The sequence below is a fragment of the Ursus americanus genome, chromosome 36 (genome assembly GCF_024610735.1).
Source record: "Ursus americanus isolate L20-20 chromosome 36, mUrsAme1.1.p, whole genome shotgun sequence".
Classification (NCBI taxonomy): Eukaryota; Metazoa; Chordata; class Mammalia; order Carnivora; family Ursidae; genus Ursus; species Ursus americanus.
Genome location: NC_142162.1, coordinates 20,368,328 through 20,388,966, shown reverse-complemented (window position 1 = coordinate 20,388,966; position 20,639 = coordinate 20,368,328). Strand labels below are relative to the sequence as shown.

Below are 20,639 nucleotides of genomic sequence, written 5' to 3'. Positions count from 1 at the left end.
ATCTCTATATACGCCTAAGTTATGACTGCTAGGACTTCTTCAGATGATAAAGTTCTTGAAACCTATGACAATGACTTACATGTTTAACATTTTATATCTTGTCACTACCTTGCCCAATGCCAGACACATATACAGAGTCAGTGCTTAATAAATGTTCATCGCTTCAAATTTTAGTATTTTTATAAACCCAAGATATGGAACACTGATTTTAGTCTTGTATATTTGCATATGAAATCAGCAACTTTTAATACCTTCATATGGGAACTAAAATTGGGACTGCTTTTCGCGCCTCAAATGTGATCTCCAAGTCCCATAAAAAAAAAAAAACAAGAAAAAAACACTTACCACTTTTGGGGGAGGGGAGATTTTTTCCCCTCAAAAAGCAAACTGAGAGATCTGCGGAATGCCTTGTACAGTTACGAATTTGGAGTTATCCTGAAGCTGGCAAACATCTGCATTTTCCACATCTGGGGCAGCATCTGTTCTGTTGTTAGAAGAAAATGAGAAAAATGGGGTAAACATCACAGCACAAAATCAAATTCTACAAATCTAGCAAATGTATTTACTTATTGTTGATCAAGTGGCCAAGAAGTGGTGTGATGCCCATACTAAGATGCCTTGATAATTACATTTCTTAACTCCCTTTAGAAAATGCCATACTCCAAGCCTGGGAATAACAAGCTTTTGCATAACAGCACAGGGCCTATAAATAAGAAACTCATTAAGCTACCTGTAGCAGGCCTCTACCCCAGCCCTGCACTGGCTTGGGGAGCTTAATGAGGTGATAATGAGGAGAAAATGGTTTAGCTCCTTTTTTGGCCTGGTTTGCGATGGGTAGGGAAATATCAGTCTTCAGTGAAACAGCCACCATAGAGCCCAATTCGTCATTCAGGGTGGGTCTATACCAGAGAAATAATTTGCTTCTAGGCCCTGTAGTTATTTGGCTCCCCTGTCTATGGAAACAAAGCAAGCTATTCATTCACATTTGAAGGGACTGTCCGAATAACACCAATAAAGGGTGTTAAACTAGCTGGTCATTAGCATTTGAAGGGAATGGCCAAATAACACCAACAAAGGGTGTTAAACCAATCCACATTGTAGGTGGGGGGGTGGGAGCACTGTGCAATTCTAAGTGGATTAATGCCAACATTATTTTCTCACTATGAGCCCAGCCTTCTCTGTAAGATTTCATATTCATTCATGGCTGGACCAAACCGTCTTGGCTATGCTCTCCCCTTCTTTTTCCCTATAAAGAAACTGAAGCAGTGAGCTGGGATTAAGAATATAACATTTAGCATGTTAAAGACCAGATTGAGATCAGATCACCAAACTGTTGGGCATCCAGGCCACAATGCCAAATTCAGTAGGGCATTCTATGGCAGTCCCCAAGAGGGGTCCTTGAAGAATAGACCAGTGATCAGTTTCATTTGATTTAAGCTTTTCTCAGGCCAAACGCTGCTGCTGCTAACCCTCAAAATAACAGAAAAACCAAGAGAGAAAAGTGGAATTGGAATCTCGAGAGGAAAATACCAATGATCACTCGGGCCAAAGTTCCAACCAAAACGGAAATCCTCTCTAATATCCCTTAGGGAAGGCCATTCGAGTCAAGGATCCATACCGTGGGTATTACTGCTGTTCTACCAGGTGGAATGGGCCACAATGACTCACATGTGCTAAATAACCTTGGAATTTTACTCAAATGATTTATTCTTAAACTATTTTGTGCTATGCCCAATAAACAGTTCATGCTGCTCAACACAGTAAGTGCTAGACCCGAATTCATACCCAGAGAATATAGTTTTCTATAACAAAACACAATTGGGACGCAGAGAACCTACAGACCTGAGCTGATTGTGAAGAGTGAAAATTCAGCAATAATTTCCAAGCAGAGGATTTCAAGTAAATCATGGCCTATTAGACATAGGAATTTATCTCTTCCCCTCACTAAATCAACAACAGAGGATAAAAAAATATTGCAAGCTCACAAGGACAAAGATAGTGGGGGAGATAAAGACAGCCATTGAGAAAGCTGTCCCTTAGATAATTTAAAAAAAAAAAAAAGGTTGAACTCTTAATAACCACAAGAGATGAGGGAAGGAAGGGCGAGGCCCCTATGAAGCAAGTCAAGTCATGTAGCAGAAAGGGGTTGGCAGGGGCAACAGTGAGTTCTGAGCCAGGATACAGGAGGAGGCTGAAGCAAGTAGACTGGCTGAACATCTATTCAGCTCTTGAACATTCCATCCCACCTGCCCCAATCACCAGGCTAAGCAAATGTTCCTCCCACACACTTCTTATTCCTGTACCAATTTGCAGGCTATTGGTTAGCTTGATTCACAACTTCTGCCATCATTTTAAAATTAACAGACCCAAAAACTTCATTTCCCTTTTTTTTTTTGTCATTTTTCTCTTAAAATTAATCTCTTCTTTGAGTGTCCTCATTTTGGTGAATTTTGCCATTTTTTGCTATTAGGCTATTGTATTTGCTGTGGTTGTGTTGATATTACGGTATTCCTGTGGATTACATGTTCTTCCAGTTTGTGGTTTATCTTTTCATCTGCATAGATTTTAACAGAGAATTATAAAATTGTATTTAAGATTTATTCTTCTTTAGTTAGCATTTATATGTGCGTGTGAGTGCGTGTGTATGTCTTGCCTAAGAAAATCTTTTCAACTCTGAGTTTCTTAAGATAGTCTCCAAAAAGGTAGTCTGAAAGTTTACAGTTTTGACTGTGATGTTTAATTAGATCTGTTTGGATTTTGTTTTCTTGTATTTTTTGTTGTAAGGCTCTACATTGATACTTCTACCCGGATTCCCCATTTTCACAGAACCATTTAATACAGAGTTCCTCATTTTCCCACAGTCTATAATACCACCTTTCTCCTATATCGTTGCCATACATGCATGTATCTGCTTATAGTTGTTCCTTGATGTTTGTCTATGACTGTACTAGTACCATACTGCCCGAATTACCACAGTTTTATGATGAATTTTATATCTGGTAGAGTAAGCTTCCATCTTCTTCAGGGGAGTTAAGGGATTGAAAAGGTGTGTTTCTTGAATGGTTGGTGGAGTTCTCTGGTAAAAACACCTAGTCCTGGTTTTTAAATACTTTAATACAGAATACATGGTTTTTCAGTCTTTACATTTTTCTAATTTTCAACCTGTTATACAAATATTTCCCATTTCATAATATTGTTTATGTATAATTTCCATTTTTTTAGTCAATTTTACTTGGGGTTCTCTTCAAAGAATCACTTCTTTGTAGATACTCTCTTTTGCATTTTTGCTTTTCATTTATAACTTTTATTTCTAGTCTTCTTGTGCTTTAGGTCTATACTATATTTAAGTTTATTGTTCTTTTCTTGTTTTCTTATTTGATGCTTTGATTGTTATTCATCAGCAATTCTTTTTAATAGTTTATGATTGTAAATATCCTTCAGATGATCATTTTTGCTGCATTTAATAAATTTTGCAGAGTATTTAAATTACATTTAGTTTGAAATTTTTGGTCTCCAAATTCTATTTTATTAAACCATAAGTTATATATAAAGTATGTTTTTAAAATGTTGTTGTTGTTATATTTATTTTATGAAATTGGATTGTCATAAAAAAGCATGGGCCTAGAGCGTAGTGTCCTCATCCCAGAATTAGTGTTAGGTAAATAAATGCTATCCTGGGGTAAATGCTATTTGCTAATATCTTACACTTACTCTACTTTAAGCTCCCTGCGCCTTTAAATTTATTCATTCTAAGAAATTTTTGCTTTCTCTCTTATGATTTCACCAGTGCATTCAAGCATAATTGTCCTAGTGTATCCAAGACCTAGTTGGTTTCTAGTAGGAAGGCCTTTCATAATATCTGCTTAATATCTAGTAAACTCTAAGAATCTTCTCCAACTACATCTTGGAAATTTCACAAAGTCAAATGAAAATACAGGGCATTCAAAAGTTTGAAATGCTGTCCAATATTTTTACCTATTCACACTATTCAGCTCTTTCTGTTCTCCAGCTGCATGCTAAGGAAAAAGAGAATGATGCCAAGCATTAGTCTAAAAAGATTTGCTTTAGCTAACTTTGCTTAATTTCAGGCTCACACCAACGCTGGTGTAGATAATTATGTGTATTGATTGAAAAGATCTTCTTTCCTAGCTCTTAGTAAAAAGACAAATGAATAGAATAGATGGGGTTGTCAAATTTTCCTGGCTATATGAAGAGGTGATTGGAATAGATGAGCTCTAAGATGCCTTTCAGCTCTAAGAAAATATGCCTGTGTCTAAAAACAATAAAATAGTATTTCCCATTAATTACCTGCCAGTGAATAATTGAGTGTTAAGTAAACATTGCATTTTCCCTCTGTTAATGGACTAGGAATTCTGAAGTATCTTTTTTCACCCTTTATTCCTTACAACAATCTAATGCCCTCAAGTCACTAATAATTGTTGCTGTATTTACCTGTCATTTATGGATTGAGATTTAATGCAGTCTTTGTTAGTAAATGCAGGGGAATAATCCATCCCTAAAATCAAAGTTCAAGAATGTACCCTTGGAACAGGACTCCAGGGACAGAGCAAACAACTTGTCTTGTGGCCTATAACCAGACAGTTCAGAAAGAACAGGTTTATTGAATTGAAGCAAATCTGACCCAGTGATATTTATGAAGTCAGAAACCAGGAAGAGGAAACTGAGTTTGTAAGGTTAAGAAAATATACGGAGTGGCCTTGAGAATAATGGTCATGGTCTGTGGAAGCACATATTGAAGGAGTACTTTTGAAAAATGCAGGTGGCGTATATATACAAACACTCACACAAACACGAACTCACATGTATAGTCACACGTACACAAACACACACGCACACATAAATGTACAATTTTAAGAATATAGCACTATCTTTTCATAAAAGTCTTAAAAAATGATTTTCTTTTTGCTCAGAATAATTTAAATTTAACTGAAGTAATGAAATGCAAGAGTCCTTAATGGCATTTGCAGGGTCTTAAATATATTCAAAGAAGATTTTAGAAAATAACACTTGCAAATGTTCAATTCTGAGATCAGATTCATAGGAAATCTGTACATGTAACCACTATTGGCTTTAATTGCTATATAATGTAATATAAAAATAATTATTACTATGTATAATTGGCATAATTATATAGGCAATAATTTCACTTCTTAAAAATTAGTAAAATGATTCAAGATTAATGGACTTGTGTGAATTGCACTACTGTAAGGTACAACATTTAAAATACATTTTTCAACTTGAAAGGTTGACAGTTAAAATATATGTGGAGAAGTGAATAGCATACAGATATTCTTATTAAATTAGATAACTCAATAAATCAAAAGAAATTTCTCCCATTAACTTTCTGGGAGTAAATGAAATTTAGTGTCTTTTTATTTTTTCAGGTTTGAAAATCCTACTCATTCTCTAGTTTTCAATTATTATTGAGAAATATCTAAAAGAGAAAAAAATGGGTAATCTATCTTATAGCATTAATGGGTAAAACAGGCCTCTATAGCATCCTCTTAAGCAGTTCATTCAAAAACGGACGATAATGTTCACCTATCACTCCGAGAACTTTCTTCTTGTGTATCAGTTTTCTTCTGGGAAGTGAGTATAGAGTAACAGCAGCATTGTTTGTCAATGTCCTCCTGTGATTGTTAGCAATGCATCCTTGCACATATTGTTTCAGACAAAAAATTAGTATTTTGCATTAGAAGAGGATAATTAGGCAATAAGATACAAAAGCGAGTGTGGTTATCATGAGATAAACACACACATGGGGTGTTATGAGGCACAGCCAAGTGTCTGTAATCCCTCTAGGGTATGATTATCTCGTGATAACCACACACCCTGGAGTTGCCTTATTGCTATTATAAAATATCTTTATTATAGGAAGAAATGTGCATTTTTGTGCAGAAAGGAGACGGAGCTGGCAATTTAGAATGCCGAACAGCAGTTTCAGCTGAGCTATGTGGTTTACATAGATTAATCTATCCCATTGGAATGTTTCCCCAGCCAAAAAAATGTTCCCTAAATCCAAGCAGTCATAATCTGTAGTGATGTGCAGCTATTTGGAGCATTTGAGAAATTCCCTGCCTGGTTCTTAGGCTGTCGGTTTGATGGTTGCATGGGGTGAATTCTGCGATGCACGATGATGAGAGGCTACAGTATTCTGGAAACTTGGTGTTCGGGGAACCCAAATTGTGATTCATGCAAATGTCAAAATTCTGTACCATAATTTTACCTGTTTTCTTGATCAGAGTAAATATTTTTAAATCCTTATGAAAATAGCATCTAACAACAGAAATGTTCGTTAAGGGAGAGAAACTCTTAAGGTGGAAACAAGAAGATTGAGATGAAACAAAATGGTGAGGGAAGAGTTGATGAATGTCCCAGATAAAAGATGAGAAACTGAGGGCTTTAAACCTAATGAAGGCCAAAGGAAAGTATGATGTACGTCTATAAATACCTGAGTTATAATCCTAAGGGATGAATGTATTATTAGTGGCTCTGGAGACAGAATTAGTTTAAATGAAAATCATGAGGAAAGAAGTTCATTTAGCCATAAGAATCCAATTTTAAAATTTGAGCAGTTACAAAATATAGTTGTCCTCACTGGGGAAAAATATTAAGCAAAGACTGAGTGATACAGTAAGAGGGATTCCTTCCTTAGAAAAATTAGATTTACATTTGAAGTTATGGATACATAGGAAATCTGAAAAGATGATTCAACGCCACTTAACAGGCAAGAACTGTAAAAACATAGCTTGGACATCTTCTAATAGGAACAAGTAGCTCTTGTGTGTATCATGAGTGTTTAGATACACTGAATGCACTAAAATAACATTCAAAGGATTATATGAATCCTCTCTGATTAAAAATTACAATTCTTTTTTCTGTGAATCTGATCAGTTTTTTAACCTCAGATTTTTAAACTGTGGTTGGGGGCACCTGGGTGGCTCAGTCAGTTAAGCATCAGACCCTTGATTTCCACTCAGGTCATGATCTCAGGGTGGTGACTGAGCATGGAGCCTGCCTACGATTCTCTGTCACTCCCTCTGACCCTCCCTCTTCCCCCCTCACCCCCCATTTAAAAAAATGTGATGGAATCAGAGGATGGTTAATGAACACTATTTCAATAAATTTCCATGGTAATTAAACAAATTGTGAGGTAAAAGCAGAAATGGACCAGCCTCTGTTAAAATAAAAAATCAATATTCATGTTTGGGCAGCCAATCTTTGAGGAAAAAAAAAAACACAGCGTATTTAGCCCAGCTTTGGCAATTTTATGGTAATGATCAACATGTGTCAACTCTAATGTAAGACTGTTGTTTAATATGGGATTTGAAATCAATGTAATTTATTTGAATTTTTTTAAAAAAACCTTCCAAGAATATATGCCATACCTTTTTAAATGCAGCAAAGCCAATAATTGGTTTAATTTAAAAATAAATTGTGTCTAGAGATCTCCTACCCAGCCATGGTGATGCCTTATTAGTTTGCGCATTTTACTAACTGATACGCTTTCATGTAAAATCAATACCTCGCAGTCGAATATTTTTTTGCATTGTTTGTAGTATGGGTTCTATAGGCTAAAATACATTTTGTGATGTATAACTCCAAATCTTTATTTTACAATAAAACTTGCCATGGGGAAAATTTAAAGGGGCACCATTTGTTGTCTAAATATGCAACAGCCTCTTTCACATAATTGACAATTGTTTCAACGGAATGCTATCATTTCTAGTCTAAATCCCCATCTTTTAATTTAGACCTAGGCCATACCTTTTAAAGAAATTGCCATCCATGAAATATCAGATGCTCCAACAGGGCCAGACTTGTGTACCTCCCTTGTAGAGCTGTGTGAAAAATTTCACACCTACACTGAAACTGCCAAAATATGCTTCTTCACTCTTTTCAGTACCAAGGGGAAAACATATATTTTTTCCCTTTGGGCAGTTTTGACAGTTTTAATACAAGTGAAAAGCAGGTTTTGCCAGCATAAAAAAGGGAAAAGGGAAGAAATCTTGAAATTATAATGTGAGAACCTCATAGTCTCAGGAGGAGGTGGAAGGGAGAGGAAACTGAAAACCTAAGCTTAATACTTAGTCTTCTCCAAAGCTGACCACATGATCAGTAGTGTTCAATTGCTTACTGGGGAAGATCATGACAAGTGAAAGAGGCTAAACATTTTAAGGGTAAAGTCAATATTAAATAAAAATAATAATAAATGGCAGTAAAACTTGAGCCTCCTGCAGCATTTTCCCCCAGAGTTAGGTCATAAGTAAAGCCAATTACGTCTAAGAATCTGTCCCACTGCCAAGCTTACTTCTCCTCCCATTCCATAGCCCCCACTTTGTGTCCTGTCAAGATTTAGAAATCTTCCTTAACTTTAAGGAAGAAAGATAAAAATATAAAGTCAACTAATATATCCCTGAGACATCTCATTGCTCAACGGAAAATCACCCTTCTTCAACGTCTTTCTCTTGGAATTTTTTAGGAATCTTTCATTTCTATGGGAGAGAAAGAAGCTTCTTTGCTGAAAGGTTTTTAAATAGAAAATTGTCGTGATGGCCACTTTCCTCAATCACTGCAATCCCAAAACACTCAAAAGGTTTGGAAAAAAATAATAGGTCTAGAAAATGCATATAGACGTAGCTCAGGGGATTCAGCCGAGCAGAGATTTCTTCTGGACCCCTGAGTTTCTATAGCATTTTTTCACTCTGTAGTCATGCTTTAAAACAATTGAACACCCAATATAAACATCAAGTCAATGAAAAATCAAATGTGCTAAGCCTTTCTGCATCCACCCAAACTCATCTGGTAGAATACTATACTTTCAGAACACACGGGATGAATTTTAACTTGACTCTTATGTGGAAGTCTGTGCTACAGGCAGTTCAAAGCATTTACATAAAGATTCATCTTTTGTCACTTTGAAGACAGGGTTGCTGTGTATTGAGAGAAATTGAGGGGAAATGGCTTTCATCTTGTTTAGTTTTTATAAAATCTTTAGAGGGATAATTCTGAGTTCTACATTAGTAATTTAGAGAAACACTGCTGGTGAATGTATTTGAGCATTCGCCTGTTGGAATATTTTATACTTTGTCCTTTAAATAATAAAAATGGTCATTTGAGTAAATGCTATTGTAACTTTTCTGTACCTAATGACTGTAGGCTGTTGAATTCATAAAATTAACACCTAGGCATAAGATAAGCAGAAGCTATAACCACATGTCAACATTTTGGGGGGCAGAGAGAAAAATTTACTTTACTGTTTTTATATTAAAAAATAAATACATGGACTTTTCCAATGACATCACACTAACTTTGTACTCTGAGTTGAGAGGCGACTTTTCTCTCCCAAGGACTCCAATTAACCATCTTCCAAAGTGACTGTTCTGGGAATTAGGACTGAGCTTACAGTGCCTTGTCCCTACCAATAGTGACTTCCATTGAGTTATCTCCTGCTACTATCCTCTACTGTCCTCTTTCTGTCTCCATGCCTGCTAATGCTGGCTCCAATCCCACACTTGTCCTGATGCAACCTATGCTGCCCCAGCACTGCTTGGGTGAGTGTTACCATTGAAACTGCCTCCCAGTACTGCTTTGTCTATACACCTGGAAGACTGGACCCAACTAACTCTATATGATTCTTCTATCATCAAGTCTTATAGACTTCAGGTGAAAAAAATGTGTCAGTGAAATTTTTTAGCTTTCTCTCTCCTGAAGATTCAGATACATGTGCCTACAGTCTAAGATAGAAAATATGGGCCAGTTGCTAACTACATGGTATCTTTAGGACTGTTCCTTTCTTTCAGTGGCGGAAGAAATGCTGTAGGAATATATTTTTGCCCTTGGCTTCCTTTTACAACAGTTTATTTCCAGGTACATCCTCTGCTCATCCCAACTTTTGGACAAGGAAATATACACCAAGTATGCAGATACAGTTTGACCAAATTGTGGCAGACACTGCAAATTTTCTGCATGTCCATTTGCTCCTTCATTTTAGTAATAGAACCTCCCCTCCAGTCTAACTCTAGGTTTCAGCAGGGTGTGCAACAAGTGAGCTAGACACGTATTTCCCAGCCTCCCTTAGGGTAAGGTGTGACTCAGTGGTTAAGCTGTTTCAATAGGGTTGACCTTGAAGACTGTGATTTCCTTCTTTTTTCTCTGGGCTAGAAAATGGCAATAGTTGGAGCAAGTACCATGAGCCCAGAGGTGAAAACCGCAGGTTGAGGATAACAGAGTGAATCTAGCAGCTTGTGTACTGCATATCCTATGGAGAAAAAGTGAAGCCTCCAGCCTTGCACTATTAATCTCTGAACTGCTATAGGACAGGGAAATAGGCTTCTAATTTGTTTGTTCCACTCCATTATTTGAGTGTCTTAATTCTAGCATTTTGACCTGTATTCTAACCAATATACTAGGGTTGAGAAGAGAGAGAAGACATCTGATACATATTTTATCATATACCCAAAAGTATATTTAAAGAATGTAAGACTTGAAACCATAAAACTTTGAGAAGAAACTATAAGCAGTTAGGTTCTTTGACATCAGTCTTAGCAATATATTTTTGGACCAGTCTTTTCAGGCAAGGGCAGCAAAAGTTAAATAAATGGGATTATATCAAACTAAAATGCTTCTGCACAGCAAGGGAAAACAACAAAACAAAAGGGCAACCTGCTGAATGTGAGAAGACATTTGCAAATCATACAATCAATAAGGGGTTAATATCCAAAATATATAAAGAAAACATACACCTTAATATCAAAAAAGCAAATAATTACAAAATGGGCAGAGCACTTGAATAGGCATTTTGTCCAACTTAGACATACAGCCGGCCAACAAAGAAATGCTCTGCATCATCAGAAAAATGCAAATCAAGCCAAAATGAGATACCACCTCACACTTCTGTTGGCTATTGAAAAAAAGTGTTGGCAAAGATGTAGAGAAAATGGAACTCTTGTACACTGTTGTTGGGATTTAAATTGGTGCAGCCACTGTAAAAAACTGCATGGAGTTTCCTCAGAAAATTAGAAATAGTACTACCCTACAACTCAGCAATTCCACTTCTGCATATTCATCTGAAAAAAAAATGAAAACACCAGTCTCAAGAGATATTTTCACCCTTATGTTCCTTGTAGCACTATTTATAATAGCCAAGATATGGAAACAACCTCAACATCCAAAACCGGGTGAATGAATAGAGATGTGGGGGGTGAGTGTGTAATGGAATATTACTTAGCCATTAAAAATGAAAACTTACTTATTTGCAACAACATGGATGGACCTAGAGGGTATCATGTTAAGTGAAATGGGTCAGAAAAAGATAAATACCATATGGTTACATTTATATATGAAATCTAAACAAATGAACAAAATAAAACACAGAAACAGATTTGTAAATATAGGAAACAAATGCCAGAGTGAGAAGTGGTTGGTGGTGGAGGAACACACAAAATCAGTGAAGGAGATTGAAAGATACAAAATTCCAGTTATAAAATAATCCATGGGGATGTAATGTGTATCATAGGGAATATAGTCAATAATACTGTAATAATTTTGTTGACAAATGATAACTAGATTTGTTGTGGGGTAATTTCAAAATGTATAAAGATATCAACTTACCAGGATGTATACCTAAAACTAATAGGATATCGTATGTCACTTTTACTTCAATAAATTAACGTACTTTAATGTTCAGACATACATTTTAATTCTTGCGTTCATTCAGTTCGTACATATTTGTGGACTACATGTAGAAGATACTGACAGAGTATGTATCACAAAAGGTCGATGAACCAGTGATCAAAAAACAGACTCATTTTATCCATGTTGAACTCAGATATTCACACAAGGTACTGCAATATGTCACTGAAAAGCAAATTTCCAAATCCCACATTTGTTGATCTATGTTTATGTATTATAGAATATGGGCATATAAAAATACACAGAACAAATGACGACACTGATAAGGGTAATGGAAGGCTTTTGGAGAAATCATAAGGAAACGGTAACAAAATGACTGGAGTTTAAAGAGCAATTGAATGAGAGAAGGATATTTCGAAGAGGTTGCATAAGACAGGAAACTTAGATTTCTTTTCCTACTTGCAATGTGTGGGAAGCATTTTTAATGTTGTGTACCTCTTTATATGTGTGCCTGTGTAATGGCCTTGTCTTCTCATGAAGATAACTGGTTACGTCTGTGAAATGTTCATTGATCTAAGTGGATGGGTCTGAGGGGAAGGGCTTGTCAGCTGGGACAGCTTATCAGAAGAGGGTTGTACTTCCCACCCCCCCTTCCTCCTATTTATTCCTAAACCAGGGAAAATTCCCCTGGGAGCATAGAGGCTTCAGAGGGAACATTGCAGAGACTCAAGAGAGGAGAAACGGTTTGTAAATGAGCATTTAAAACATGAAAACACTCTTGTTTTTAAAGCCAATGAGTATAAAGTACCAGTGGGAGATGTGAGTTGACAGCTGGGACTCTTCATCCGTCTGGCCAAGGGATTCTGAGTCAATCTCTGACGGATGAAAAGTAGGACTGGGAGAACTGGGGCCTGTCAGGATCTGCTCAAAATTCCTGGGCTTGCCATTTCAAACCAAATTCAAACCTTCCAGAACTTGAGATTAAAGAGAGTGTTTACAGAAAAATAAAAGAGGCTTGAAAATGCTTATTAAGAGGCATCTTAGAAATCTTTATAAAGCGTCATCTGTGATGATTTACATGCAAATGAATCTGAATGTGCTTGGCATACATTATGTAGGGTTTTCAGATTTGATCAAATCCGTGCTGATCATGGAAAAATACACACATAGAGCCATTAGAGAGTTTGAAGCAAGATGGCTTGTCCATTCCTGGTTTGAAGCAGAGAAGTGACAAAGGAGGACACAGGAGTGCTTTTTATTCAGTCACTTAAGGACAACTTTTGCTCCCAAAGATATATTTTGAGTCCAAGGCAACTCCAGAGGTTTCTGGGAGCATGAAATGCCCTCAGCTTCAGCTTTGCATTGGAGAGGTCTTGAGCAGGCATTTACTCCATGCCTGGAAGATACTAAAAATTCTAGTCTTATTCCCGTGTTTCCTGAGGGTCTGCACTACTTCTGCCAGGAGTTTCTAAGCATCCCAGATAGTCTCTGATTTAACGTGACCTCTCTCCATGGTAGGACTTGAACTGGGACCCTGGGCCTTTGCTAATCATGGTTTGAATTACTAAAGAGATTTCCCAAGTTCAGGAAGTTGGCACAAGGTGTAGGATGAAGATAAATGGAAATAGACACAAAAAATTCCCACCAGGTCCTCAAGAAGCTATGAGGAGGAGGCCATGACAATGTTCTATAACAAACTAGAATAGGCCTCTTCGGGAAACTTACGTAGTACTGAGTTCTTACCTAATTCTAATTGTCCAATGGTCAGCACAAAAAAATATGGGTCTTAGAAATTGCAAAAGACAAATATGTAAGAGTGTGTTTCTAGATTAAATTGACAGAATTGGCATCGTTGTTCATTGTTTAACATAGTATCCCCAAGGTATCAAATACTAGCCCGGCACTATGGTATGTTTTCCTGATTTTCTCCCTCATTCTCTACTAAAATGAGAAACTCAGTATCAGGGCCAAAATTGGCACTGAGGAAGAAGATGAAGTAGGCAAAAATTTGCTTTGGATGCCTATTTCCTCCTCGTTCCACCTGTCCCTTCCACGAATTTGTCTATGTCTGTCCTTTACACCATGAGTCCCCCCATCCAAGGCATAACCATTATAGTTAAAAATAAGAGATGGCCAAGCTAACCACCAAAGATTTTTGTCCTCAAAAATATTAGTGCTATGTTTAAAAAGAAACAAGCACTCATTAGATGATAATTTGGTTTTTCTATAAATCTTTAGTTTATCCATTAGTGTTTCATTGTGTAAGTCTGATTCTCAATAGAAAATGGAGTTTTTCCCAGATCCTTCAAATGAAGAGGCTCTTAGGAAAGGATCCCTTACAGAGGTATGAGCAGGGAAAGGGAACAAATAAATAATGGTAATCAACCTAGAGACCAGCAATGGAAGAAATCATTAATACCTCTAAGGCTGAAGAAGCAAAGGGGAAAACTATTACTGGAGCTCAGAGAGAGCTAGAGTCAAAAAGAGAGGCAGCTATTTCTAAAGGGGAAATCCCAAAGCAGAGAGCAGACAAGGGAGAAATACCACAAACATGTTCTCCTCTAACTACTATTTCCTATTGATGGAAAGCCAGAAAGCCAGAGGGCAAGGGAGCCCAGTTGCTGATGTAGACTGCAGAGGTCAGCCACCTGGGGCACTGAGCAGGGCAGAGGATAGAGAATGACTTGGTAAGTGGGGTAGAAGAAAAATCAGTGCATTAATCTAATTTTTTTTTTTTCCTAAAGCTTGATGAAGTTGCTCCTTTCTAATACCCTACATTCTACGTTGTATTTAAGTCACTCCAGGGTCTGGTGATAGGAATTCAGACAAGCTCAGTTGCCAAATCTCTTAACTATCACAATAACTTCATCTTGTTCTCAATATTAAATCTTCCTAAAACACTACATAATGAAAAGGAACTGGAAAATAAAAGAATATAGCTCGAGGTTTGTAGAAGGAAGAAAATAAAGATCAGAGCAAAAAAAAAAAAAAAAAAAAAAAATCAATGAAACCCAGAACTGGTTCCTTGAAAAGATAAATAAACCTTTAGCCAAACTCACCAGAAAAAGAGAAAATCTAAATGAATAAAATTGGAAACAAAAGAAAACAAGTGACACCAAAGAAATACAAAGGATTATAAGAGACTACCAGAAAAAATTATATGCCAACAACTTGGAAAACCTAGAAGAAATGCATAAATTCCTAGAAACATACAGTCTTTCAAAACCGAATCAGAAAAATTAAAAATCTGAACATACCAATTATTAGTAACAAAATTGAATCAGTAATCAAAAAACTCCCAAGAAACAAAATTCCAGGACCAGATGAATTCGCAGGTGTATTCTACCAAACATTTAAAGAAGAGTTAATACTTATTTTTTAAAAAAATTCCAAAAAATAGAAGAAAAAGTTTCTAAATACATCTCAGCATTACCCTGACACCAAAACCAAGGATGTCATAAAAAAAAAAAAAAAATAGAGGCCAATATCCCTGATGAACATATACACAAAAATCCTCAACAAAATATTAGCAAACCACGTTCAACTTCAATACTTCAAAATAATCACCACAATCAAGTGGGATTTATTCCAGGGATGCAAGGATGATTTAATATTCACAAACCAATCAACATGATACACCACATTAACAAAATGAAGGATAAAAATAATATAATCTCAAATGCAGGATAAAAATAATCTCAAATGCAGGAAAAGCATTTAACAGAATTCATCTATTCACAATAAAAAAAAAACAAACCAACCCTCTCAAAATGGATTCAAAGGGAACATACCTCAACAAAGACCATATATAACAAAACCATAGCTAATATCACATTCAATAATGAAAAACTGAGAGCATTTCCTGTAAGATCAGGAACAATACAAGGATGTCCATTCTTGCCACTTTTTTTTTTCTTTTATGAAGATTGTATTTGAGAGAGTGCAAGGGAGAGAGAATCTGAAGCAGATTCCACACTGAGCATGGAGCCTGAGGTGGGGCTCAATCTCACAACCATGAGATCATGACCTGAGCCAAAACCAAGAGTCGGCTACTTAACTGACTGAGCCCCCCCTGGTGCCTCCATTCTTGCCACCTTTATTCAACATAGTACTGGAAGTCTTAGCCATAGCAATCAGACAAGAAATAAAAGTACCCAAATTGGTAAGGAAGAAGTAAAACTGTTGCTATTTGCAGATGACATACTATACATAGAAAGCCCTAAAGATTCCAACAAAAACAACTAGAAGTAATAAATGAATTCAGTAAAGTTGTAGGATAAAATATCAATACTAAGAAATTGGCTGCATTTCTATACACTAATAACAAAGTAGCAGAAAAAGAAATTGAGAAAACAATTTCATATATAATTACACCAAAAAGAAGTACCTAGGAATAAACCAATGAAGTAAAAGATCGGTACTCCAAAAACCATAACATATTGATGAAAGAAATAAAGAATGACACAAATGGTAAGATATTCCATGCTCATGGATTGGAAGAATATTGTTAAGATGTCTATAGCACCCAAAGCAATCTAGAGATTCTGGGTAATCCCTATCAAAGTACCAAGAGTATTTTCCACAGAATTAGAGTAAATAATACTAAAATTTATATGGAAATAGAAAAACACCCTAAGTAACCATAGAAATCTTGAGAAAGAACAAAGCTAGAGGTATCACAATCCTAGGTTTCAAAATATACTACAAAGCTATAGTAATCAAAACAGTATGATACTGGCATAAAAGCAGATACATAGATCAATGGAATCGAATAGCGAGCCCAGAAATAAACCCATGCATATATGGCCAATTAATCTACAACAAAGGAGGCAAGAATATACCAAATGGAAAAGACAATCTCTTCAATAAATAATGCAGTGAACACTGCAAAGCGATATGCATAAGAATGAAACCAGACCACTTTCCTACCCCTTTCACAAAAATAAACTCAAAATGGATTGAAAACCAAAATCTAAAGAAAAACCTAGGTAGTAATATTTTTCACATTGGCCTTAGCAATATTTTTTTAGATCTATCTCCCCAGTCAAGGGAAACAAAAGCAAATATAAATTATTGAAACTAAAGCAAAATAAAAGGTTTTGCACAACAAAGGAAAGCATCAACAAAGAGAAAGACAACCTACTGAATGGGCAGAAGAGCAGGGTTCGGAGGGGGATGGCAGAGGACGAGGATCAGAACCTCACCTTGTCCCACCATACAATTAGGTAACACCCATATCCATGTAAATAACCCAGAAAATGACCTGAAGCCTGGCAGAACAGATTCTCCACAGCTAAATGAAGAGGCCACATCAAAGAGGGTAGGAAGGGCAGAAATGTGTTTGGGAGCAAAACAGACTCATGGGGCTGTCCCAGGGAGGGAGGGACACTTCAGCCATAGAGGGGGAAAGGAACAGACCCCACCTCAGGCACAGGGGACCTGCACTGGAAGACGGGTCCCCATAACATTTGGCTTTGAAAACCAAAGAAACCTAAGACTGCTAGTTCTTGCAATCAGTGGGGCTTAACACCAAAAACTAAAAATCAGTGGGCTCGACTCTATGAGAGCCAGAGGACATTAGGAAGCTGATTCCCCACCCTTAAAGGCACAGCACAACAAACACCCTTAAAGGCACAGCACAAGAGATACAGCACAGAAGCAGCAGGTACAAAAATGCATGGGGTATATAGGAAGATGTATTTGCTAATCTCAGAGCATGTGCTGGAGGGGCAGAGATCTTTGGGAGACCTCTCCAAGACCAAAAGGCCTGGGGGGCACCTTTTTCTACCCTGCCCCCCAGCCTAGTTATACAGACCTCTGTAAACCAGCGCAGCATGAACACTCTCCACCTAGCTTGCCAATAGTGCACCCTGATCCCATGCTGTTCTGTGAAACCACACCTTCATCCCAGCCTTGGCATTAGGTTTCCCAGGTGGTTATAGGTCCCTTCCCATAGCAGACCAGTGTGGACCTTGCTGGCACCATGTGCCCCACCGCCATGTTCTCCTGTGTCCCCACTCCATCCAGCAAGCCTTTAGCAAGTGTCCATCCAAAGAGGTGCCACAAGACTAGCAGCGTGCAAGCAGCCCTGATGGGGCCCAGCACAGCTCCAAAGTGACTCCTTCCCGAGGGAGAGGGAAAGAGAACTACACACACCAGTATGCAGACCCACAGTGGGCTGGGGGAAGACATCTGGTCTGACTGCAGGCCCCACCCACCAAAAAAAGCTTCTCAAGAGAGAAAACAGAGCATCCTGGAGTTTGGTACTATAGCAACTTTGGCAAATGCCTGATCTGACCCAACTCAAGCCCAAGGCAGATGTAGACTGTGTCACTGAAAACACAGGGACCAAACCCTGCCCACAATAGGCAAGGAGAGCCATTGCAGATGACTGGATTGAAAACAAATGTGGCTCAGCCACAGTAGGTCACAAACATATGGGAGATACACCTGAAGTGCTAGGTTCTGGTGAACAGGGGACGATGCACTACAGGGCACTACAAGACTTCTTCTTCATAAGGCCCCTACTTTCAAGAGCAGATGATGTAGCTAACTTTCCTAAAACGTAATAACAGACACAGGGAGTTAGACAAAATGAGGAGACAGAAGAATATGTCCCAAGTGAAAGAATAGCACAAAATCACAGCAAGAGAGCTAAACAAAGTGGAGATAATATGCGTAATAGAGAATTTAAAATAATGAACATAAAGATACTCACTAGATGAGAAAAGAGTGGAAGACCTCAATGAGATCCTTAACAAAAAGATAGAAAACATAAAGAACCAATCAGATGAAGAACTTAATAATGGAAATTGAAAATACACTAGATGGAATAAATAGTACACTAGAGGAAGCAGAACACATCAGCAGCCTAGAAGACACAGTAATGGAAATCAATCAAACTGAAAGGAAGAGTGAAAAGATAATAAAAGATGAAAATAGATTTAGGGAACTTAGTGACACCATCAAGCATAAAATGATTCGCACTACAGAGATCCCAGAAAGAGGAAAGAGAAAAGGGGGAAGAAAATCAATTTGAAAAAATAATAGGACACTTCCCTAATCTTGGGAAGAAAACAGAAATCCAGATCCAGGAAGCACAGGGATTTCCCCAACAAATTCAACCCAAGGAGGTCCACACCAAGACACAAAGTAATTAAGATGGCAAAAACTAGTGATGAATTGAAAATATTTAAAATGCCAAGAGAGAGGTGCCTGGGTGACTCAGTCGGTTGGGCATCTGCCTTCAGATCAGGTCATAATCTCAGGTCCTGGGATTGAGCCCCACATTGGGCTCCCTGCTCAGCAGGGAGCCTGCTTCTCCCTCTCCTTCTGCCCCTCTTCACCCCACAACTTGTGTGAGCTCTCAATCTCTCTCTCTCTCAAATAAGTAAATAAAATCTTTCAAAATAAAAACAAATAAAATGGCAAGAGAAAATCATTATATATTAGAGAAACCTTGTAAGGATATCAGCTGATTTTTCAGCAGAAACTTCGCTGAAAGAGAAGGGGCCAGAAGAGAGGGGCAAGATATATCCAAAGTGCTGGGGGAAAAAACAAAAACAAAACAAAAACAAAAACTAAAGGCCAGAAGAGAGGGGCAAGATATATCCAAAGTGCTGGGGGAAAAAACAAAAACAAAACAAAAAACAAAAACTAAAAAACAAACAAAACCCTACAACCCAGAATACTCTATCCAGCAAGGTTATTAGTCAGACTATAAGAGGAGATAGAGTTTCCAGAAAAACAAAGTTAAAGAAATTCACGACCACTGGGTCATTCCTAATAGAAATATTAAAGGGGACTCTTTGAATGGAAAGGAAAGACCATAAATAAGAGTAAGAAGCACAAAAGCAGTAAAATTAAGTCTATCTATAAAAATCAGTCAAGAGATTCACAAAATAAAAGGATGTAAAGAACGATACCATATACCTGAAACATGGGGGTAGGGGCATAGGAATAAAGAACGCGAACAAAATTAAGAGACCATCAACTTAATATAGACTGCTAGGTTCATAAGATGTTATATACAAACTTAATGGTAACCAGCAATCAAAAAATCGAAATCCAGCAACAGATATACAAAAAGTAAAAAAGCAAGGAATCCAAGTATATACCTAAAGAAAGCCAGCAAACTGTGAGATAAGAGAGCAAAAGGAACTTCAAAAGAACTACAAAAACAACTGTAAAACAAGAAACAAAATGACAGTAAGTACATACCTATCAATAATTACTTTAAATGTACTCTAAATGCTCCAATCAACTATGTATGGTTACTGAATGGATAGAAAGCAAGACCCATCTATGTGCTGCCTACAAAAGAAGACTCGTTTCAGACCTAAAGACATAAGAAGATTGAGAGGGAAATAATAGAAAACCATGTATCATGCAAATGGAAGTGAAAAGAAAGCGAGGGTAGTTATACTTATTTGGACAAATGGACTTTAAAGCAAAGACTCTTACCTATAAGAAACAAACTGAGGGTCGCTGGAGGGGAGGTGGGTGGGTAGATTGGGTAATTGAGTGATGGGCATTAAAGAGGACACGTGATGTGATGAGCACTGGGTATTATATACAACTGATGAATTATTGAACTCTACATCTGAAAATATTGATGTACTATATGTTGGCTAATTTAATTTAAATCAAAAAAATTAAAAAATAAAACAAAGACTATAGTAAGAAACAAAAAACGATACTATATAATCATAAAAGGAACAATCCAACAAGAAAATGTAACAACTCTATGCAACCAATGTGGGAGTACCCAAATACATAAAGCAGCTAATAGCAAACATAAAGGAAATAATCAACAGTAATAAAATAATAGTAGGGGACTTTATCACCCCACTTAAATCAATGGATAGATCAACCAAACAGAAAATGAACAAGGAAATGGTGGCTTTGAATGACACACTAGACCAGAAGGCTCTAACAGATATATTCAGAACATTCCATCCTAAAACAGCAGATTATAGGTTCTT

General features: G+C 37.1%; 1 long non-coding RNA gene across 1 annotated transcript in view; it reads right to left on the bottom strand.

Annotated features, from left to right (window-relative positions):
* The window catches only part of LOC148107048 (uncharacterized), a 133,189-nt gene that overhangs the window by 16,735 nt on the left and 95,815 nt on the right, over positions 1-20,639 (bottom strand). Inside the window, exon 3 of the long non-coding RNA XR_015723160.1 lies at positions 346-484. This is a non-coding gene — a long non-coding RNA (uncharacterized LOC148107048). The remainder of the gene's footprint in view (positions 1-345; positions 485-20,639) is intronic.